General features: G+C 39.2%; 1 long non-coding RNA gene across 1 annotated transcript in view; it reads left to right on the top strand.

Moving 5' to 3' along the window:
* Positions 1–12922, top strand: part of LOC137251710 (uncharacterized) — a 61958-nt gene extending 49036 nt beyond the window's left edge. Inside the window, exon 4 of the long non-coding RNA XR_010953319.1 lies at positions 12702–12922. This is a non-coding gene — a long non-coding RNA (uncharacterized lncRNA). The remainder of the gene's footprint in view (positions 1–12701) is intronic.
* The last annotated feature ends 10559 nt before the right edge of the window (positions 12923–23481 follow it).

Here is a 23481-nt window from a genome sequence, read left to right as displayed (position 1 = left end):
TCCACGTTTTGGCCTATATTTCGAGACCATAGTCACCAATAGGTATGAAAACTACCCTTTACTAAAGCAATCATCAACAGTTTTCATTTGATATCCATATTGTATAAAATCTGTCTAGGGGTACACGGGCCCACGTTTTGGCCTATATATCGAAACCCTAGTCAACTAGGGGTATAAAGATTACTCTGTACTAAAGCACACATCAACAGCTTCAATTTGATACCCATAATGTAAAAACACATCCTAGTGTTAGCCTGATCCACGTTTTGGCCTATATCTCGAGACCCTAGTCACAAATACATAAGTATGAAAATTATCATGTACTAAAGCACTCACTAACAACTTTCATTTGTTATCCATGTTGTATTACCACTTTCTAGGGGTACCCGGGTCCACGTTTTGGCCTCAATCTCGAGACCCTAGTCACCAAGAGGTATGAAAACTACCCTGTACTAAAGCACTCATCAGCAGCTTTCATTTGTTATCCATATTCTATAAACACATTCTAGGGGTACCCGCGTCCACGAAACCCTAGTCACAAATACATAAGTATGAAAATTATCATGTACTAAAGCACTCATTAACAACTTTCATTTGTTATCCATGTTGTATTACCACTTTCTAGGGGTACCCGGGTCCACGTTTTGGCCTCAATCTCGAGACCCTAGTCACCAAGAGGTATGAAAACTACCCTGTACTAAAGCACTCATCAACAGCTTTCATTTGTTATCCATATTCTATAAACACATTCTAGGGGTACCCGCGTCCACGTTTTGGCCTATATATCGAGACCCTGGTCACACACGGGTACGAAAAATACCACGTATCAAAGTAATCATAAACAGCTTCCATTTGATACCCATATTGGACAAACATATCCCAGGATTACCCAAGTCCACGTTTTGATCTCAAGAACCTAGCCAGAACGGGATAAAAAGTATCCTATGTCTGTCTCCTGGTTCTAAGCTACCCCTCCACTAATTTTCAGCCTAATCTGCTCATCCGTTCTTGAGTTATAAATAGTGTAACTAATACTACTTTCTTTTATATATATACATCACATTAGTAACTTCAAAAATAACAGCATTTCTCCACTTTTTAATGGATGTTATTATACATATGAACCTTCCTCTTCAATCACTCTATCTACTAAAGAAAAGCGCATGAAAATCCGTTGCGTAGTTTTAAAGGTTTGAGCATTCAAAGGGACATAGGGACAGAAAAAGCGACTCTGTTTTATACTACGTAGTGATAGTGATAGAACAAGGAACAAAAAACACAAGGAAAGCTAGACGTCGAAAAGCTTCAATCACAACAGACTGCCAATGATTTCGTAAATCGACTCTCACACCTGCTCTCTGAGGGCACAACTCATCCTGAAGGAATACAGGAGCAGTGGGAGCATATCTCCAAAGCACTTCGTACTGCCGCCGAGGAAAAAATTGGTTACCGGCGGCCACGAAAAAACAACTGGTATGATGAAGAATGCCGCGTTGCAACCGAAAAAAAGACGCTGCCTACAGGGCTACGTTAAAAGCGAGCGCGACAAGAGGAGTGTGTGAACGCTATCGTGAGTTGAAAAGGGAAGCGAGACGCCCTTTCAGGAAGAAAAAAGCAGAAGCAGAAAGGCGTGAGTGCGAGGAGCTTGAGCTGCTAGCCACCAGCAATAACGCCCGAAAATTCTATCAAAAAATACGGCGACAGACGGAAGGTTTTAAGACCAGGGCAAACTACTGTAGGAATGAAAACGGCGACCTTGTAACTGATGTCCAGAGAGTGCTTAGATTATGGAGGGAATACTTCTCTGCTCTCCTAAATGGAGGCAGCAATTCACCGCGCAGAGATGAAGAACCCGATCCCGCAATCGATGATGATGGAATATATGTCCCATCGCCCGATTATGATGAAGTTAGAATAGCAATAACCAGATTGAAAAACAACAAGGCCGTGGGCGCTGATGGATTGCCTGCGGAGCTATTCAAGTTCGTCGGCGAGGAGTTGGTAAGGCGCATGCAGCAGCTTCTTAGCAAAATATGGGCGGACGAAAGCATGCCCGATGGTTGGAATCTAAGTGTTCTTTGCCCAGTCCACAAGAAGGAGGATACTGCAAAATGCACCAACTATCGTGGAATCAGCCTTCTTAATATCGCATATAAGGTCCTTTCAAGTGTATTGTGCGAAAGATTGAAGCCCACCGTGAACCGGCTGATTGGACCTTATCAGTGCGGCTTCAGACCTGGTAAATCTACCATCAATCAGATTTTCACAATGCGCCAAATCTTGAAAAAAACCCGTGAAAAGAGAATCGACACACATCACCTCTTCGTCGACTTTAAAGCCGCCTTCGACAGCACGAAAAGGAGCTGCCTATATGCCGCTATGTCTGAATTTGGTTTCCCCGCAAAACTTATACGGCTGTGCAAAATGACGTTGAGCAACACCATCACCTCAGTCAAAATTGGGAAGCACCTCTCCGAGCCGTTCGAAACTAAACGAGGTCTCAGACAGGGTGACCCCCTATCGTGCGATTTCTTTAATTTGATGCTGGAGAAAATTATACTAGCTGCAGAACTTAACCGCACTGGAACAATATACTATAAAAGCGTGCAATTATTGGCATATGCTGATGACATTGATATCATCGGCCTAAATACCCGCGCTGTTAGTTCTGCTTACTCCAAACTGGAAAAAGAAGCGGTAAAGATGGGTTTGATGGTGAATGAGGACAAAACGAAGTACCTGCTGTCATCGAGAAAAGAGTCAGCGCATATGCGCCTTGGCAACCACGCTACTGTTGGCAGCCATAATTTCGAAATAGTAAAAGACTTCGTTTATTTGGGAACCAGCATCAACACTGGAAAAAACATCAGCACTGAAATCCAGCGAAGAATCAATCTTGCCTATAAATGCTACTTTGGACTAGGTAGGCAATTGAAAAGTAAAGTCCTCTCTCGGCGAACGAAAATCATACTCTACAAGTCACTTATCGTACCCGTCCTGCTATATGGGGCAGAAGCATGGATCATGACAACAGCAGATGAAGCGGCTTTGGGAGTGTTCGAGAGAAAAGTTCTTCGAAAGATTTATGGACCTCTACGCGTTGGCGATTGCGAGTACCGAAAAAGATTTAATGATGAGCTGTACGAGTTATACGCAGACATCAACATAGTCCAGCGAATTAAAACGCAGCGGCTGCGCTGGCTTGGCCATGTTATGCGAATGAAAGATGATGCTCCGGCCAAGAAAGTGTTTCTATCGGAACCCGCCTATGGAAGCAGAGGTAGAGGGCGGCCCCCACTCCGTTGGAAGGACCAGGTGGAAAACGATTTAAACTCCCTTGGTGTAACCAATTGGCGCCGGTTGGCCATAACCGTTTAGACGGTTAAGCGCCAATTAAGTAAGTAAGTAAGTAAGTGATAGTGATATATGCAAAAATGCCATAAAAGAAAACTTTTGTTTAAGAATTTTAAGGAAATGTTTTAACGAAAGGGTATTTTTCGAGAGATGTATGCATTCTTAACTATTTATTATTATTTGTGTATGTACATACATATATATGTCAAGCTAATATGAAAACACATACATACCTATAAACCTACGGCCGAAGTTAAATAACGCAGCGAATGCTATGTGTATATACGAATATGTCGCATTATGTCTCACTCAAAAGTAATTTGCTCGCACAGTTGACACCGAACAATCACACACACGAATCTTTTGGTAAAAATGTTACTTTTGTTTAAACAATTTGGCTGATATAAGAAAAGAATAAAGTATTTTTTTTTATGCAGAACGAAGGTAAATATTTCAAAGTTTTACTGAAAATTCGAATTTACCAAATCCATCCTTCCGTTTATGAGTTATAGCTGTGTAAACAAAAATTTTATGATTTTTTACTACATTTTGGCAATTTGCCACGCCCCTATAACATATACCTTCAAATTATACTAACTGTGCCATCTCACGTAGCTAAGCTTTCAAATTCAAAAAACCGTTTTTAAATCGGAGCATTCTGTGTGAAGTTATGTGCATACATGGCATTTAGCGACTTTATTTTATAAGATTTATAGATTTCAGGCAAATCGAATAGGACGTATTTAAATAGGTATGTGGATATTATTAATTCATGTCTTTATTTCGGTTTCGCATTAATATTTATCAGTTTTGCCAGGTTGATGCTACTAAATCGAATATCACAATGAAAATTACTTTAAAGCTCTCAGCAACAGCTTTCATATGATATTCATATTACCCACACATTCTAGGGGTATCCGGTCCAAGTTTTGCCCTATATCTTGAGACCTTAGTCACCCAGCGGTGTAAAACTTACTCTGTACTAAAGCACACATCACCAGCTTCAATTTGGTACCCATAATGTAAAAACACATTCTAGGTGTATCCGGGTCCATGTTTTGGCCTATATCTCGAGACCCTAGTCACCCAGCGGTTTAAAACTTACTCTGTACTAAAGCATACAGCAACAGCTTCAATTTGATACCCATAAAGTAAAAACACATTCTAGGTGTATACGGGTCCACGTTATGGCCTATATCTCGAGACCCTAGTCACCCAGCCGCATAAAACTCAGTTTACTCTGTAATAAAGCACACATCAACAGCTTCAGTTTGATATCCATAATGTAAAAACACATCCTAGTGTTACCCTGATGCACGTTTTGGCCTATATCTCGCGACCCTAGCCACCAATAGGTATGAAAACTAAAGCACTAATCAACAGCTTCAATTTGATACCCATAATGTACTAACACTATCTAGGCGTCCGCGGCCCATGTTTTGGCCTATATCTCGAAACCCTAGTCGCTTAAGGGTATGAAAATTACCCTCTACTAAAGCACTCATCAACAGCTTTCATTTGTTATCCATTTTCTATAAACACATTCCAGGGGTACCCAGGTCCACGTTTTCGCCTATATCCGAGACCCAGTCACCCAGGGGTATGAAAATTACCCTCTACTAAAGCATTTATCAATAGCTTTCATTTGATATCCATATTCTTTAAACACATTCTAGGGGTACCCGTGTCCACGTTTTGGCCTATATTTCGACACCCTAGTCACCCAGGGGTATGAAAATTACCCTCTACTAAAGCACTCATCAACAGCTTTAATTTGTTATCCATATTCTATAAACACATTCCCGGGGTACCCGGGTCCACGTTTTGGCCTATATCTCGAGACCCTAGTCACCCAGGGGTATGAAAATTACCCTCTACTAAAGCACTCATCAACAGCTTTCATTTGATATCCATATTCTATAAACACATTCCAGGGGTACCCAGGTCCACGTTTTGGCCTATATCCGAGACCCAGTCACCCAGGGGTATGAAAATTACCCTCTACTAAAGCATTTATCAATAGCTTTCATTTGATATCCATATTCTTTAAACACATTCTAGGGGTACCCGGGTCCACGTTTTGGCCTATATCTGGAGACTTTGTGCGTCGATCGTGAATTTTCTTTGCTATAAACCTCGCGGAGCCCGAGACCTTTCCAACGAATCCAAAACCATGGAAATTGGTTGGTGCGTTCTGGAGTTATAGCGTCAGGAAGGAAAACCCGACTTATTTTTATATTATAGATAATGAAAACTTATTTTTAAAAAAAGTTTTTTTTTCTTTAATTTTATTTACTTTTTAGTTCGTTTTATTAACAAGAAATAAAAGCTTGTTCTTAGAAAAACCTTTTTCTTAAATTTAATTTAAATATCAATTTTTTTAAAATTTTTAGTAGGGTAAAATATTGTTTAAATTAGTTATGTACTCTTTACTTAGTTATTTGTAAGGTTCCCCATCCTATCCATTTCTTTTAATACATCGAATTCAACTTTGAACAGTCAAGTTCTTTGATTCGAGTGTTAACTAACTTAAAATCATATTTTATTGTGACTTTGCCTATGTCGCGTTCAGTTTACAACTACTCTACAAGATCTATGATCTGTTTTAAAATAAAATTCCAACTTTCGCTTAGCTAAAATTCCATCGCCAAATCTGTAAAACAAAATCAAGTGCGCAGAAAAGTATGCAACAAAGAGTATGCAACATTTAGCGATAACAGCCTAACTTCTACGTTCGTTCTATACAACAAACAAAGCGAAGATACCTGCGTTCTTGAGGACTTAGGCTTTAAGCCAAGGTGTGCACAAATCTTGCCGATAACTCTGTTATCGATTAGTTTATCGAATTCTCGCAAAGTAATATTGCATTGTCATTGGAGTTATACATGCGTGCAAAATGTCAGCTCAATCGGACACCGGGAAGTGTATCAAATTTAACTTGCAAGATTTGATTACAAACAACAGCCAAGTGAAACTAAATTAAAGCTTATAAAATGGAAAATCTCCGTTAGCTACATTTTGCTTGAGCGAAGATTGCGCCTGAATTTATGCTTCATTCGATAAGGTGCGTGTGTACATTTCTAAAGAAAGAACTCACTAACACACCCTTATGTGATCATGTAAAAGCGGGGGGAAGTATAAAGAAATATATATATTGTTACGAACGTTGGCGGCACTAAGGAGTACTGCCATCTCTAGGCCGATGCTAAGCAGTGACGTGAATTCACATCAATAATTCAATCATTATGTCTACACATACGCGTGCACGCGGAGGAGAAGCAACGCACAAGCACATGCAGATATCTTATCTGAAATGCTCCTAAAGGTATGCAATTGTGATTGTGGAAGTGTCGCTCACACATACAAGCGCATGGGGTATGAGAGAAGCTATAAAAATTATACATCTGTAGTTGTAGCTGAGAAATTTATAACTAACTAGTAAGTTCTGGAATTAGAAAAGCCTAGAAATATGCAACGAGGAAATCAGACAGTATAAAAAGGCGACAACAGTAGAGGCGGAGATCAGTTTTCATTTAAGCTATCAGTCAGTTTGGTTATTAAGCAAGCTAGTTGCAAAGTATAAGTGTTATTGCGAAGTACTTTAATAAAGGCCATTTTTCCAATATTCAATATTGGAGTTATTTATTCAACAGTTTAGCGATACGAACGTTAGCAGAAGATTGCAAATAAGGGGAATTGCAGTAAATTCGTTACAATTGATGTCAGAAGAGGAATTGTTGAATAAATTCCGAAGACTTCGAATACAACTTAGACATGCCAAAGTTAAGTGAATTGAAGATCCACCAACTGAAGAAGGAGTTGGAGAGCCGTAGATTGAATACAACCGGCATTAAACAAGGACTTCAGGAACGACTACGACAGGCAATGGAATTCGAAGGAATTGACGAGAAAGAGTATGTCTTTCATCTTGATGGTGAGGAAACAACAAAAATTGAAGAGACAGTTACGCAGACAGTTACGAGCACAGGTAGGTAGGTTGAACTGGCCGGTCCATGAGGACCTCACATAGACTACTGATTGAGTCCGTAGTGTTACCAGAAGTTTGTTTTAACGACCAAACTGAAAACCCTATCAAAAACCAGGATCTATGTTATAAAATAACTCCGTCCTCTTGGCAAATACTAGAAGCTTCCTAGGACTTAAGCCACAGAAACGAGATGAAAGAACAAATATGCTTTCACAAGGTGAGTCTTGGTCCAATGTAGCGCGCCGGAGGCTGAAACAGCGGGCCCAGCCGGCCAAGCAGGCAACCCCCGTCCAAGCTACTAAAGCTCAAAAACCGGCGAGAAAGAGGAGACAAGCAGCAACTTTTGTGGTAAAACCTGTGGAAGGCAAAAGCTATGCCCAGGTACTAGGGGCCATACGCGGCCAGCTCCGGCCTAATGACACAGGTACGGTGGTACGGTCAGTACGAAAAACCAAATCTGGTAATGTACTGATTGAAACGGCGCGCTGCAGTGACCGGACGGCCTTCAGAGCAGCTATAGGTAGTGCAGTAGGAGATGTCGGTGAAGCACAACAGCTTTTCAAGCAGATGAAGTTGGAAGTACTTGGCATGGACTGTCTCACAACTGAAACAGAAATCCAAGAGGCAATAAGAAGGGAGGTCGGAGAAGAAGAAATCACTAGGCCTCTCCGTGTCTCTGTGTTCGCAGCAAACCAAAGAGAACAGAAAATGGCGGTCGTCGAAGTGGACGAGAATATTGGCAACGCCCTACTAAAAAGAGGTAAAATTCCTATCGGATGGATACAGTGCCGAATCAGACAGCGAGCAGAAGTGCAACGCTGCTTTAGGTGTCTCGGCTACGGACACCGGAAGGCTGAATGCAAGGGTTCAGACAGGAGTAACGCCTGCTGGAAGTGTGGGCAAAGCGGCCACAAAGCTTCGGCCTGTACCGCAGCTCCAAAATGTAACCTGTGTAATACACAGAAGCTCGATCATATGCCTGGATCTGGAGCATGCAGCATTTTAAACCGGAGCAGACTTGCTGATGAGCTACTACAACAGTTGGTTTTAGACCATAAAGCTAACTGCGTTATCATCAGCGAACCTTATAGAGCCCGAAATGATTAGCACATAGGCAACACCGGCACCGCCGCAATCTGGATGACAGATGCAAACGCCAATATTGTGAATCGTGTTGCCGGACAAGGCTACGTCCGCCTAACTACGAATAATACCACAATAGTAAGCTGCTACTTGTCCCCGAATGATCCCATTCAAACGTTCAGGGACAAGCTTGAACTTATTGAAGACGACCTAAGGGACTTAACTAGTAACCTGGTTGTGGCGGGAGACTTTAACGCAAGAGCCGTCGAATGGGGAATGCCGCAGACTAACACCCGTGGAAGGTTAGTCCTTGAGATGGCAGCCAGGCTCGGTTTGAACGTGCTTAACACTGGTACGACCCCTACATACCGACGGTCAGGCTTTGGATACTCGATCCCCGATGTAACACTAGTGTCAGAAAGCCTGCTGCTGACCGCTGCTGGATGGAGAGTCATAGAGGATCTGACTGGCAGCGATCACAACTACATCACTTTCCACCTAAACGATCCCGGTTAGAGGCAGATCCCTAACGGGCCACGTAGAACAATAGCATGGGACGCATCCAAGGTCGACTCTGCCACGTTCTCCGCATCAGTACGGGGTGACGCCCGACGGATAATCAATAACTCCAGTCCGACGGAAGAGACGGTTGGAAAGACAATGAGCTGTCTTCGCCACGCTTGCAATCTCTCTATGCCACGGAGAGGAGTGTGGAGCGGTAAAAAGCAGGTATACTGGTGGAACAGCGAAATTGCCGATCTGCGGAAAATATGCCACAGGATGCGAAGGCTAGCAACTCGCGCGCGCGGCAGGCCTTAGGCTCTAGAAAAGTCGGAACCGTACAAAGGAGCGAAGAAAGCTCTTAGTGCTACCATTAAGCAAAGCAAGCTTACGTGCTGGAAAGCGCTATGCGAGGAAGTGGATCGAGACCCCTGGGGGCAGGGATATAAGATATTAATGAAGAAGTTCCGTTCGCCAAATCAGCTGATGGACGAGAAGGAAATAAGGAACATTGTGGATGGCCTGTTTCCCACCCAACTGCCTAAGGAGAACGGGTACGTTACCCATGAAGACCGCAACGTGGAACCATTCCAAGAAGAAGAGATTAAAACTGCCGTGCGAACTATGAAACCTTGGAAAGCACCTGGGCCCGACGGAATACCCGCGGAAGCAATTAGACTAGCTGCAAATAATTGCCCAGAACTTATGTTGCACATGTACAACAAATGTCTCGAAGAAAGGACTTTCTCCACCATATGGAAAACAGCACGACTGGTTCTTATTCCAAAAGGGAAAGGAGATCCCAACTCTCCATCATCCTACCGTCCCCTATGTATGTTGGACACAGCAAGGAAATTGATGGAGAGTCTCCTGAAGCAACGCCTCACCAGAGCGTTACAGGACGGTGGAGGACTGTCTACCAGACAGCATGGTTTTCGGAGGGGGCACTCCACAATCGATTCCATAGCAAAAGTTATAGACCCAGTCAAGAAAGCCGAGACAGCGTGCCACAGAGCAAGACCTATAGTGTTGCTGGTCACGCCGGACGTCAAAAACGCTTTTAACTCAGCTAGGTGGGAGGACATGCTTGAGGTACTAGAAAGCACTTTCAAAGTACCGCAATATTTGTTATAAATTTTAAGGGACTACTTAAGAGAGAGGTATCTAATATATGAAGCCACTCGCGGTCAAAAAAGGTAAAAATAACAGGTGGAGCAGCCCAGGGTTCGGTACTAGGTCCCGATCTCTGGAATATAACTTATGACAGTCTTCTTCGATTGGACATGCCAGAAAGCACCTTCCTCGTTGCCTTTGCAGACGACGTGGCAGCTGTGATAACAGCACCAAGCTGCGAGCTGGCACAGCTAAAATTAAACCAGGTCATGCGTAATGTAAATAGGTGGATGGCTGAGCACGGTCTCCAGTTAGCAACAGCAAAAACGGAGATCGTCATCCTCACAAAGAGACGTATTCCCACTACCAGCAACATGATGGTTGGGGACCAGCCAATAGAAACACTCGCTTCAACGAAATATCTGGGAGTGAGGTTAGACAGCAAACTCAACTTCTCGGATCGCATAAGAGGGGCCTGCGAAAGAGCTGCGCGCATAATAGCGCAGTTGAGTAGATTAATGGCAAACACAGGTTGCCCAAAGCCATGCACAAGGAAGTTGCTTGCATCAGCATCGGATTCTATACTCTTATATGGTGCAGAAATCTGGGCGAACGCAATGAAATACCGGAAGAACCGAGTCGCCCTCACCTCCGTCCAACGCAGAGGGGCGCTGCGAATATCTTCAGCTTACCGCACGGTATGAGCTGAAGCTGTCCTGGTCATTGCGGTGGTCATACCGATATATCTTCTCATTGAGGAAAGAAAAGCAATATACGACAACGGATCGGAAGCAAGTAGAGCTGCTGTTGCCATGCAGGCGCGAGAAGAATCGATCCGACGCTGGCAAGATCAGTGGAGCAACAGCATCGCAGGAAAGTGGACTATGGAACTAATCCCTGAACTGAATCCATGGTTGAAGCGACCGCACGGAGAGGTAGACTTTTACCTGACCGAGTTTCTAACGGGGCACGGTTACTTCCGTAAATACCTACACAGAATGGGTAAGGTTGATAACCTGAGCTGCCTGTACTGTGGGAAAATAGACGATGTACGCCACACCTTCTTCGAATGCAGGCACTTCTCCGATCAGCGAAGGAGGGTAGAAGAGGTACTTGGCGACCTATCCCCGGGCAGTGTCATCAATAACATGACCTGTCGAAGAGACAAATGGGATACGGTCAGCACATATGTGAGGCATATACTTATCAGTAAACGAGAAGACGGATGCCTAGCCCATTAGCGTGAGAGTAGCTAGTAATGCTAAACGCGGTCCCAGGTACGGGGATTTGCGCGCGCCGTGAGAGGTTAGGTTTTAGTGGGTAGGCCTTCATGGAAGAAGGGAGTCCTACACTCGGAGAGTCTCGCAGTGAGGCTTAAATATGCCGGTCAGTGCATAAAGCATTTCCTCCTTCCACGAAACACAAAAAAAAAAAACTTTAACTTTAATTTTAACTATTTGTGTTGTTATATCGGCCTACTGATTTGTAAGATCGCGGGTTCGAATCGAGCTCAAAGCCTAACAATAATTTTTTATCTTTATTATTGTTATGATGAATTTTTTCTTAATTGAAAACATTTTTTTAAATTAGAATAGAAGAAAGAAAAAATTTAGACAACTGCCAAAGCTCGTTGTATAGATCCATTTCGGGAACTGATAAATTCCTTCATCGGCAACGTTTAGGCGCCGCTGCTATAACAGATGTCGCAGTGTTGTGAATATCAATTGGCACGAACCAGAACAGAAGTAGGATTAATGAAGACAATCAAAAAACTTCTGTGATGGCTGAATGGTTATAGATTATACTCACCTCACAGACTCAGTTAAAAAAGCTGCTTACCTGCGAAAGAAATTATACTCACCTGTGAAAAATTTCACAAACCTTAATTTATTAGAAAACAATTAAGGAAGTCTAAGTTCGGGTGAAACCGAATATTCCATACCCAGCTGTATACTTGAAATCCTGTTGTTGTTTGTTTTGTGTGCTTAATAGTGTTAAGGCTGCGCAATAATACATATACATATGGTTCTATTCTGAACAAATTTTTCTTCGAGTTATGTCTCCCGAAACATAGAAAATTTCTTAGTCATAAAATTGGAGGTACCACGCCCACTTTTTAAAATTTGAACTTTTTCCTATTTATTTTTATAAATCCATTTGGGAAATGAAGTACCATTGATATAAAGCTCTTTTTTGCAAAGATATAACTTACTTTATTCGTCCACGATCCTTTTAAAAATCTTTTATATAAAAGAGGGCGTGGTCCTTAACCGATTTCGTTAATTTTTCTTCAAAGTATTCTTTATAGTAAAGGCAACCTCTCTGCCGAATTTTGTTACGACAGGTTTACCGATTTTTGATTTATGATTAATAATATTTGTAAATCACAAGTGGGCGGTGCCACGCACATTTTAAAAAAATTTTAAATTTTTATCAAGTGTCTCAATATCAGTCCACAATTACTAAATAATAATTTTTTTGTGTTTTCCAAAATGTTATATACATAAAAAGTGGGCGTGGTTATCACCCGATTTCGTTCATTTTCAATACCAATCTATTCTGGGTCCAGGTAAAATTAAAATAGTAATATAGGTTATTTTTATTTATTATTTAGTCATAAAATGTAATTTAATGAAACAACCTTTAAATGTTATTTTTATAGGCTGCGCTATTCCAAGGAAGATGCTCAAGTTCTGCTGATATAATTGATTTCGTATTTGGCAGTAAATTGTCCCTATTCTTTTTTCCATCACTGTAAGTATTTGCACAATTGAGTTGGTATATCAATTTGAGAACGATTATGTGATATGGGTACAATAACTGTATTTTTAAGGAACAAATAGAGAAAAGTACAAAAGGTTTACTTAATTATTTCTATTGTATTCTCCTACCACAAAACCAGAGTTGGGGCAGTGCACTAAATTTTGAGCGACAACACTGCTCGAAACTAAATGGGTTGACATAATCAAGATCTTGTATTAATTGTTAATGGGACATGGGGCATTAATTTAATCGGATTTAAACGTCTCTTCATGTTTAACATATTCGTTCAATTTAAAGAGCTTAAGGTGGCATATGTAGGAACATAGAAATTGAGTTTACATCGCTACAAATAAATAAATATAGTTAAAAAAAACAAAAAAACTAAAAAAGACGCTTTTAAATAATATCAAACAAAGAAGTTAAAAATAATTTTCAAAGTAGTTCAAAACAATAATGAACGAAAAATACTAATAATATTGTGAAAAAACCGTCCAGCGCTCGATTTACGAAAAATATGGAACTAAACGCCAAATAAAGGATATAGAGAGTAAAATCCCGGCCCGGGACTAAACAACTTACGGGCCCCCTATAAACAATCCACTAATACATTTGATTAATTTGAATTTATGACGTCTCATTCATGAATAATTATTGATGGACTACATCAAACAAAAATTTTGCCACATCATCTAAATGATTTTTGGAATAAGAATTGAAAATAAAATTAACACAGAATATTTACTATTTTATTGTAACGTAGAAATAAAATTCTCTTTTAACAGGCACATATTGTTTCAAATAATCTTTTTTAGTTATTTGGTAATACTTTAATACATTTCTGATAAATTTAATGATGATTATAAATTTTAATTAATTAATATAGAAAGTTCGGATATCAAAGAGTGGCTTTACTTGCTTTTTTCGCTCACAATTTTTTATAATAATATCAAAATTTGCCAAAACGGATTCAACACAAAGCATGGCAAGTCCTAAAACTCGCTCTTTAGATGAACACGATCTATGAAAGTTTTTGATTCTTGAAAGGACGCTGAAGGAACGTTCTGCACTAGCTACAGTGACAGGTATAGTGCAAAAAAGTAAGGAAGGCTAAGTTCGGGTGTAACCGAACATTACATACTCAGCTGAGAACTTTGGAGACAAAATAAGGGAAAATCACCATGTAGGAAAATGAACCTATGGTAACCCTGGAATGTGTTTGTATGACATGTGTATCAAATGAAAGGTGTTAATGATTATTTAAAAGGGAGTGGGCCTTAGTTCTATAGATGGACGCCTTTTCGAGATATGCCATAAAGGTGGACCAGGGGTGACTCTAGAGTGTGTTTGCGCGATATTGGTATCAAATTAAATGTATTAATGAGTATTTTAAAAGGGAGTGAGCCTTAGTTCTATATGTGAAGGCGTTTTCGAGATATCGACCAAAATGTGGACCAGGGTTACCCAGAACATCATCTGTCTGCAGAACTTCTTCATTTTCTTCTACTTAATATGGTAGGTGTCACACAAAGTTGTACAAAGTTTTTTCTAAAGTTATATTTTGCGTCAATAAACCAATCCAATTACCATGTTTCATCCCTTTTTTCGTATTTGGTATAAAATTATGGCATTTTTTTAATTTTTCGTAATTTTCGATATCGAAAAAGTGGGCGTGGTCATAGTCGGATTTCGACCATTTTTTATACCAATACAAAGTGAGTTCAGATAAATGCGTGAACTGAGTTTAATAAAGATATATCGCTTTTTGCCCAAGTTATCGTATTAACGGCCGAGCGGAAGGACAGTCGGCCGACTGTGTATAAAAACTGCGCGTGGCTTCCACCGATTTCGCCCATTTTCACAGAAAACAGTTACCGTTATAGAGTCTATGCCCCTACCCAATTTCACAAGGATTGGTGAATTTTTGTTCGACTTATGGCATTAAAAGTATTCTAGCAAATTAAATGAAAAAGGGCGGAGCCAGGCCCATTTTGAAATTTTCTTTTATTTTTGTATTTTGGTGCACCATATCATTACTGGAGTTGAATGTTGACATAATTTACTTATATACTGTAAAGATATTAAATTTTTTGTTAAAATTTGACTTTTAAAAAATTTTTTTTTTCGTAATACGATTTTGCTAATTTTAATTTAGCACCCATATAGTAATAGGAGTAACGTTCCTGCCAAATTTCATCATGATATCTTCAACGACTGCCAAATTATATCTTTCAAAACTTTTAAATTACCTTCTTTTAAAAGTTGACGGTGCCACGTCCATTGTCCAAAATTTTACTAATTTTATATTCTGCGTCATATGTTCAACCCAGCTACCAACTTTTATCGCTTTAGCCGTCTTTGGTAATGAATTGTCGCACTTTTTCTTTTTTTCGAAAATTTCGATATCGAAAAAGTGGGCGTGGTTATGGTCCGATTTCGTTCAGTTTAAATAGCGATCTGAGGTGAGCGCCCAGGAACCTACACACCAAATTTCGTCAAGATACCTCAAAAATTTACTCAAGTTATCGTGTTTACGGACGGACGGTCAGACGGACGGACGAAAGGACATTGCTAAATGAATTTCTTTTTTCGCCCAGATCATTTTGATATATAGAAGTCTATATCTATCTCGATTAGTTTATGCCGTTACGGATTACCGTTATGCGAACAAAATTAATATACTCTGTGTGCTCTGCTCAGCTGAGTATAAAAATGCGTAAAGCAACACAAATGTTGGGGAAAATTGTATACAGATTTTGAACATAGATTGCATTTAGCAATTCCAAAGTGACAGACCTTTATCAAAATTTGCTTCGTAAATGTGTTTCAAGTGAATTATTTCGCATTCTAAACTTTGAGAAACATCCGACTTGTATTTTTCGACAAATTTTGACTGCGCTCGCCAGAACCGTAGTTTCATCCATGTCTACAAATTGCAACAAAAAGGAAAACTTCTAGCTCAAATTTCTCATAGCTACAAATCGTTCAGTGCTTACCGAATCAACAATCACCAGGAATGTATTGTTTTTAAAATCAGACCCTGAATCATCCGTAATCATATCATTTAAATTATCTTCAGAACGTCTTTTGGGTTTTCTCTTTCGAATGTCCAGAAACTTTAGCGAGATGTTCAATTGAATAGCAATCGTTTTGCATTCGTTTAAAATTGCTTCCCATTGGTTCCTCATCAACTTCAAATCAGCTAATAAGGCATCTAGATGTCGTACCTCAACATCTATGGTGGCGTCTCTAGCTTGCAGGATAACGTTTCTTTCATTATTGGTAGTCAGTATTGTGAAACAAACTGAGGACAGCAAGATACATTCGAACTTTTGATGTACTTGAGAATGCCGGCAACATCGCCGTATGATTGCGCAGTCAAATTTGGCTTTTGTCTGAAAGAAGAGAGAGAGCTCGGTACATTTTTTTGAGGATGTCCCATTGTTGTGGCGTGCTGCTGAAAATAGTAAAACATTTTTGTACAACTCCGAAGAAGGTAATTGCAGCCGTACAACATTCTGCAGCATCAACACCACATAAATTGAGACTATGGGTTGCACAAGGCGAGTAATCAGCATTCGAGTTTTTGTCGAGAATGTGACGCAGTGCTCCGTTGAAAGCTCCTTTCATATTGGCGCCTTTATCGTACCCTTGTGCGCGACAATCTTCAATCAACTATGGCAAATAGATCAGCGATTTTCTGACCAGTTTTTTGGTTACAACTCACGAAAGCCCAAAACCGTTCTTGAATAGTAAAATTTGTTGCTTTCGAATTGAAATGGAGTTAGCGCAAAATAAACGTAGTCAACGTGACTAGCATCAGGCATAGCATCAACGATAATAGCAAAATACTTGGCTTTCTTGCCTTGATCTAATATAGTTTCCCTCACGTGTTTTGCACAAATTTCTATAAACTCGTTCTGAATGTTGGGGAAAGATAGTGAACTTGTAAACGTTGGTGCTGCTGTTGTGAAATCCTAACCTTCTCCAAATGATCTCTAAGTAACGGATCATAAGGGTTTATGAGATCTTAGATTCCCAAAAAATGTCCATCGTTTCGTTAACCAAGACATATACTTTGAAAATAAAATAGTGTCCAAAATTCTACATAAAATTTCTTTCCACTTTTGAGTTTCAGTGATTAGCTGTTCATTGAGAAGTGTATCAATTGTAGCCTCCTATTGAATTAGATTTTGTAAAGATCGCCTGTGATCTTGAGTATTTTCGTGTGCTGGCGGTTTATCCTATAGCTTCTTCCACATCTACAATTTCGAATATCCAACAGGACAACAAATTTTAGGTCGATTTAAAGTATTGGGCTTAACAGACGACATGGTAAGCAATAAAAAGCATTGCTATTGGCACTCCACACTAACCAGTCACACTCTTCTCACACATCTCTCCATTTGGCAAGATTATGTTTAACAACGACATAGGAAATGATTGACAATCACGTGGAAAAATAACAGCACACTTTTGATGACCTCTACGAATTATTTCGTTGACTTCTTCAGATCGCAAAAACTCATTATTCGCGGTACCGATATCGAAGTCGTTTAAATAATCTGGTCTTTGATGCAGAGTTGCTTGTATTGTTGGAAGATTTTTTGATGATGAACCTTCATCAGTGTCACCACGAAACTTTACGGTTTCGGATTCCTGTAAACATACATTCTTGTTTGATGTTTTTATTGTCTCCTCACTGTTCGAAGGCCCAGGCAAAAAATCATTATCAATAGTCGAAGCGGATGCGGAACCTGAATGGTTTTGGGCCAGCTGCCAAATTAAATATTTATTATTAAATTTTAAGGAAAAGGACTTTTGAAATTATTTTTCACACTTCACTATAATATCAAAATGAAATGCTTTTGAAATTCGGCTTAAAAATTGCACATGGAACAACTAAAGACTCTCCTGAATAAAAAAAATGCTTAGTACCTCTAAATCGCGGGCCCCCTCAGAAAACGCGGGCCCAGGGGGAATCCCCCCATCCCCCTCTCGACGGGCCTGGCTATATCCATATCTAGTGTTTCCAAATTAAAACCACGTGGATAAAATAAAAGCTGCGCATTGCGAATTTGTTCCGTTTATAAAAAATTTGTTTGTGTGAATGAAAAACAAACAAAAGATTTTACCTCTAGATCTGAGGAATAAAAATACTTTTTAATCAAGGTTAAATGAATTGAAGTAAATGCTAATTACTTTATTCACTCCGTCCTTTATAGCTTGAGGATGTATTTGGGTAAATTAGCTCATAAAATTTCAGGTATAATAAAAATTGAACAAACAGATTTATTTATTTCAGAACGATCATGTGATATGTGTACAAAAACTTTATTTTTTAGAAACAAATAGACAAACGTATTCCATTTGTTTTGAAACAGCTAATTAGTTCTATTGTATACTCCTACCACAAAACCATAGTTGGGGGCAGTGCACTAAATTTTGAGCAACAACACTGCTCGAAACCTAGGGGTTGACATAATCAAGATCTTTTATTTAGTGTTAATGGGACGTTAAATTGTTACCGAATTAAACGTCTGTTCATCTCTGGCGGCCACCGTGGTGTGATGGTAGCGTGCTCCGCCTACCACACCGCATGCCCTAGGTTCACACCCAAATAAGCAACATCAAAATTTTAGAAATAAGGTTTTTCAATTAGAAGAAAATTTTTCTAAGCGGGGTCGCCCCTCTGCAGTGTTTGGCAAGCGCTCCGGGTGTATTTCTGCCATGAAAAGCTCTCAGTGAAAACTCATCTTCCCTGCAGATGCCGTTCGGAGTCGGCATAAAACATGTAGGTCCCGTCCGGCCAATTTGTAGGGAAAAGCAAGAGGAGCACGACGCAAATTGGAAGATAAGCGCGCCTTACATTTATTTTATTTTTTTCCATCTTTCACATATTCGTTAAATTTAAAGTAAAGAAGGTTAAGTTCGGGTCTAACCGAACATTACATACTCAGCTGAGAGCTTAGCTGCATTGGTTTCGTAGGGTTTCGTAGTTGGTTTATAAGTGATTTTTTAATTCCATATTACATACGTTTGGGAAATATCGACCAAATTGTAGACCAAGGGTGACGGGTTGTGGAACGATTTTCCTTCATCCTTTGCCAAATAAGGGAAATAACCATGTAGGAAAACGAACCTAGGGTAACCCTGGAATGTATTTGTATGACATGGGTATCAAATGGAAGGTATTAAAGAGTATTTTAAGAGGGCCATAGTTCTATAGGTGGACGCCATTTAGGTATATCGCCACAAAGGTGGACCAGGGCTGATTCTAAAATGTGTTTGTACGATATGGGTATCAAATGAAAGGTGTTAATGAGTATTTTAAAAGGCAGTGGGCCTTAGTTCTATAGGTGGACACCTTTTCGGAATATCGCCATAAAGGTGGACCAGGGGTGACTCTAGAATGTGTTTGTACGACATGGGTATCAAATTAAAGCTATTAATGAAGGTTTTAAAAGGGAGTGGCCCCTAGTTGTATATGTGAGGGCGTTCTCGAGATATCAACCAAAATTTGGACCAGGGTGACCCTGAATATCATCTGTCGCTAATTTATTTATATACTAGCCTTTACCCGCGGCCCCGTCCGCATGGAGAAAATAAAATATATGGGCTATTCACGTTAGCCTCCTTATCAAGTTATCTGTTTAAAAATTATTTTTGTCTAATATATTTTATTTTTGTAATAGAGTAAACAAAAGAACTAAATGAGTTCATAACCTGAAAGGCTCGCATTTCGTGAATAGTACAATACAGTTTTTTCGAATTAAAAAAATACATTTTGTTTTTAAGTTAAATTAATTTATATGACAGCAGTGAAGGAATTACTATTCATAGAACAAAGGAGTGAAAAGACAATTGGCTAAAACCAAAGAGAATTTTTTAGATGAAAATAGTGTTGCTTTTTCGGATATTTAAAAAAAATAAATAATTGTAAGGCGCGATAACTTCCGAAGAGATTTTAGGCCTTGTTGGAAAATCTTGTTTCCAAAATTTTGATGTTGCTTTTCCTGGGGCGTGAACCCCGGATCATCGGTGTGGTAGGCAAAGCACGCTACCATCGCACCACGGCGGCCGCTCGGGTGTTTAGTTGGTTAAAATATTATAAAAAGTGTAATTATGGTTATAAAAGTTCGTTACAGGATTCATTTCAAAAACTCTAAATTAGAACGAAAAAGTTATGTTAGATATTAAAGAAAAACATACCGAATTTTAATTTTAAAAGGCATGTGTGCTGAACTACCGGTTTCGAATGGTCCTTAAATGATCCCGATAGGGTCCCAAAATGATAATAAAATAGTCCCGAAAAAGCCCCGAAATGATCCCGTACAAATCCCGAAAACCATCCAAAATGATCCCTGAGGGGTCCCGAAATGACCCTGAGGGATCCCGAAAACCATTCAGAAATGATACAGGAAAGGTCCCCAAATGATTTCGTATTAGTCGAGAAGAAGTCCCGAATGACCCCAACGGAAATGATGCCGGAAAGGTCCTCAAATGATCCCCTAATAGTCCCGTAATGACCATGACAGGATCCACGACGGGATTCCGGACGAATCTCGAAAACTGTCCAGAAATGATGCCGAAAGGGTCCCCAAATGTTCCCGTATTAGTCGAAAAAAGCCCAAAAATGTCCCCGACGTGTTCCCGGACGAATCCCGAAAACCATCCAAAAATGATGCCGGAATATACCCCAAATGATTCCGAAATAGCCCTGAAGTGGCCCCGACGGGATCCCGGACGGATCCCGAAAACCATTCAAAGTGATGCCGAAAGGGACCCAAAATGAACCGGAAAAAGTCCCGTAATTATCCCGGAAACAAATCAAGGATTTATCTCTCAAAGGTACGCAAATGATCCCGAAAATACCCCAACGGGAAGCCGGACGGATCCCGAAAACCATCCAGAAATGATTCCGGAAGGGTCTCGGTATAACCCTAACAGGATTACAAATAAGGTGAAGCTAATTATAAAACCATGTTAGTAAGGCAATAGGCGCGTTGGAGCGAATGAAGAGTTACAAAAAGGCATACAGGTAATGCTAATAAAAACAATTGAAGGAGGGCGGATGGCGGAAGGAGAAGGAGAGAACCACTGATCGTTTTTCCAGATACCAAAAACTATTGATTTAGGAGAAAATTTATATTGAGTTAAAACAATTTATAGAGACCAGAGGAGGAGTGAAAGGGGGGGGGGGGGGGCGGAGGGTTTAACTGCTCACTTTGTAAGCCCTCGACTTATTTGACCCATTGAATCTGTAATATTGTTGAAGGCCTATATACGTAAAGTTATAATGCATAAAAATTATTAAAAAGTAATTGTTTTCCATGTTCGAAAAAATAACTAAATGAGCTGAAAACCTGAAAGGCACGCTTACGTGAATAGTACAATACAGTTTTTTTCGAATTAAAATACATTTTGTTTTTAGTTATATTTGTTCGCAAACTAATTTTGATCTATTGTATATTGCCATAAAACCAGATTAAATATGAAAAGCACACATACCCCACTAATTAAGTTATATTTGTTCCCAAACTAATTATGTGATCTATTGTATACTGCCATAAAACCAGATTAAATACGGAAAGCACACACACCCCACTTATTAAGTTATATTTGTTCGCAAACTAATTATGTGATCTATTGTATACTGCCATAAAACCAGATTAAATACGGAAAAGCACACATACCCCACTTATTAAGTAATATTTGTTCCCAAACTAATTATGCAATCTATTGCATACTGCCATAAAAGCAGATTAAATACGGAAAAGCACACATACCCCACTTATTAAGTAATATTTGTTCCCAAACTAATTATTTGATCTATTGCATACTCCCATAAAACCAGATTAAATACGGAAAAGCACACATACCCCACTTATTAAGTTATATTTGTTCGCAAACTAATTATGTGATCTATTGCATACTGCCATAAAACCAGATTAAATACGGAAAAGCACACATACCCCACTTATTAAGTTATATTTGTTAGCAAACTAATTATGTGATCTATCGTATACTGCCATAAAACCAGATTAAATGTTCACGCAAACTACTTAAAACATCCGTTCAAGTTACATTCTATGTAGTTGAAACAAATAATTCACCAGGTAATCTTAAATTTTGGCCATAAACCATTTCAGCTGGTGTTGCCGAAATATCTTCCTTAAAAATCGATCGCAAACCCATAAGCACTATTGGTAACTCTTCATCCCAATCCCTGGACCCATTCCGAGCCATTATTGAAGATTTAAGCTGTCTATGGAAACGTTCTATCATTCCATTAGCTTGGGGATGATAGGAAGAAGTCGTTATTTGATGACTTCCAAGAAGTTTCGGTAATTCTGAAAACAAGTTTGAAGTAAGCTGAGATCCCTGATCCGTTGTTATTTCCAATGGAACCCCAAAACGTGAAATATATTCCTTAAAAAATTGATTTACCACCGTAACTGCAGAAATATCTCTTAGCGCGAATGCCTCTGGCCAACGTGTAAATCTATCAATTATAGTTAATATGTAACGATATCCCTTTGAAACATGCAAGGGTCCGACAATATCTAAGTGAATGTGTTCAAATCAAGTTTTTGGAATTGGAATTTTCACAACTGGAGATTTTGTATGACGATATACATTCGCCTTTTGACAACTTATACATTCTTTGGACCAAGTGTTGATGTCTTTACTCATTTTTGGCCAAAAATATTTCTTAACTTAACTTTTGAACCAATGAAGATATTTTAAAAATTTATAATGCAAATGAAAGCTAATTATTTGAAGTTTTATTGTGTGGAAGCTCAGAGTGTCACAGATATAGGGTGCTTCAAAGTCGAAACTTTTTAGAAAAATGCAAAAACAAAATGTTTTTAGTAAAATATAAAAAAAATAAAATGAGATTTGTCTTATAATGACGTATTTAACCATTAAATAAGATAAACTATTGATTTTGATAAGATAGCGGGGCACTGCCCATTTATGCTAAAAAGTTTGATCTTAGCAACCGCTTTACGAATTTGTACCAAACTCGATAGACGTATTGATTTCGATAAAAATTTAATACTCGTTTGAAGGCGAAATGCCTTTTAATAAATGCCTTTAAAATAAATTAGATAAACTTTAGAGAAATGCAATAATGAAAAGTATATATTTATAAATTACTAAATTATTTAGTTCTTTTATTTGAAATAAAAAATTAACTTGTACATAGATATCTTATTTTTCAATAAAGTAACAAAATTGATTAGTAAATCTCTTTTTCTTTGTTGTGATAAGAAGTGAGAGAAACTTATTGTGTCTTAACATAGTCATCGTCACTAGAACATATATCTAACAAAGCAACCATTTCTGAGCTATACGCATCTGTAAGATCTTTTTGTGTTCTTACATACCTCATAGATGATATGACTGGATCAGAAGAGATAGCTAACATGTTGAAAAGGTCTTCGTTTTGTCTAATGCGGCAGTTACTCACGAACGTACGTACCAAAAACGTGTCAGCTGACACGACCTATCTTATGAGTGTGCAATGTAAACGAAAACTCACCGACGTGCAATGCCCGTACGTACGTAGCCCGGAACGTAGAAATCAAAACATTTTTGATTTTTTCTGTAAGAACGTGTCAGCTAAGCGCTCTCTCACTATACAGAGTTGCCTAGTAAACTTTTGTGCGCTAATT

Source organism: Eurosta solidaginis, chromosome 5 (assembly GCF_040869045.1).
Source record: "Eurosta solidaginis isolate ZX-2024a chromosome 5, ASM4086904v1, whole genome shotgun sequence".
In the NCBI taxonomy this organism is placed as follows: Eukaryota; Metazoa; Arthropoda; class Insecta; order Diptera; family Tephritidae; genus Eurosta; species Eurosta solidaginis.
The sequence above is the reverse complement of the archived record's forward strand: the minus strand, read 5'-3'. Positions and strand labels throughout refer to the sequence as shown.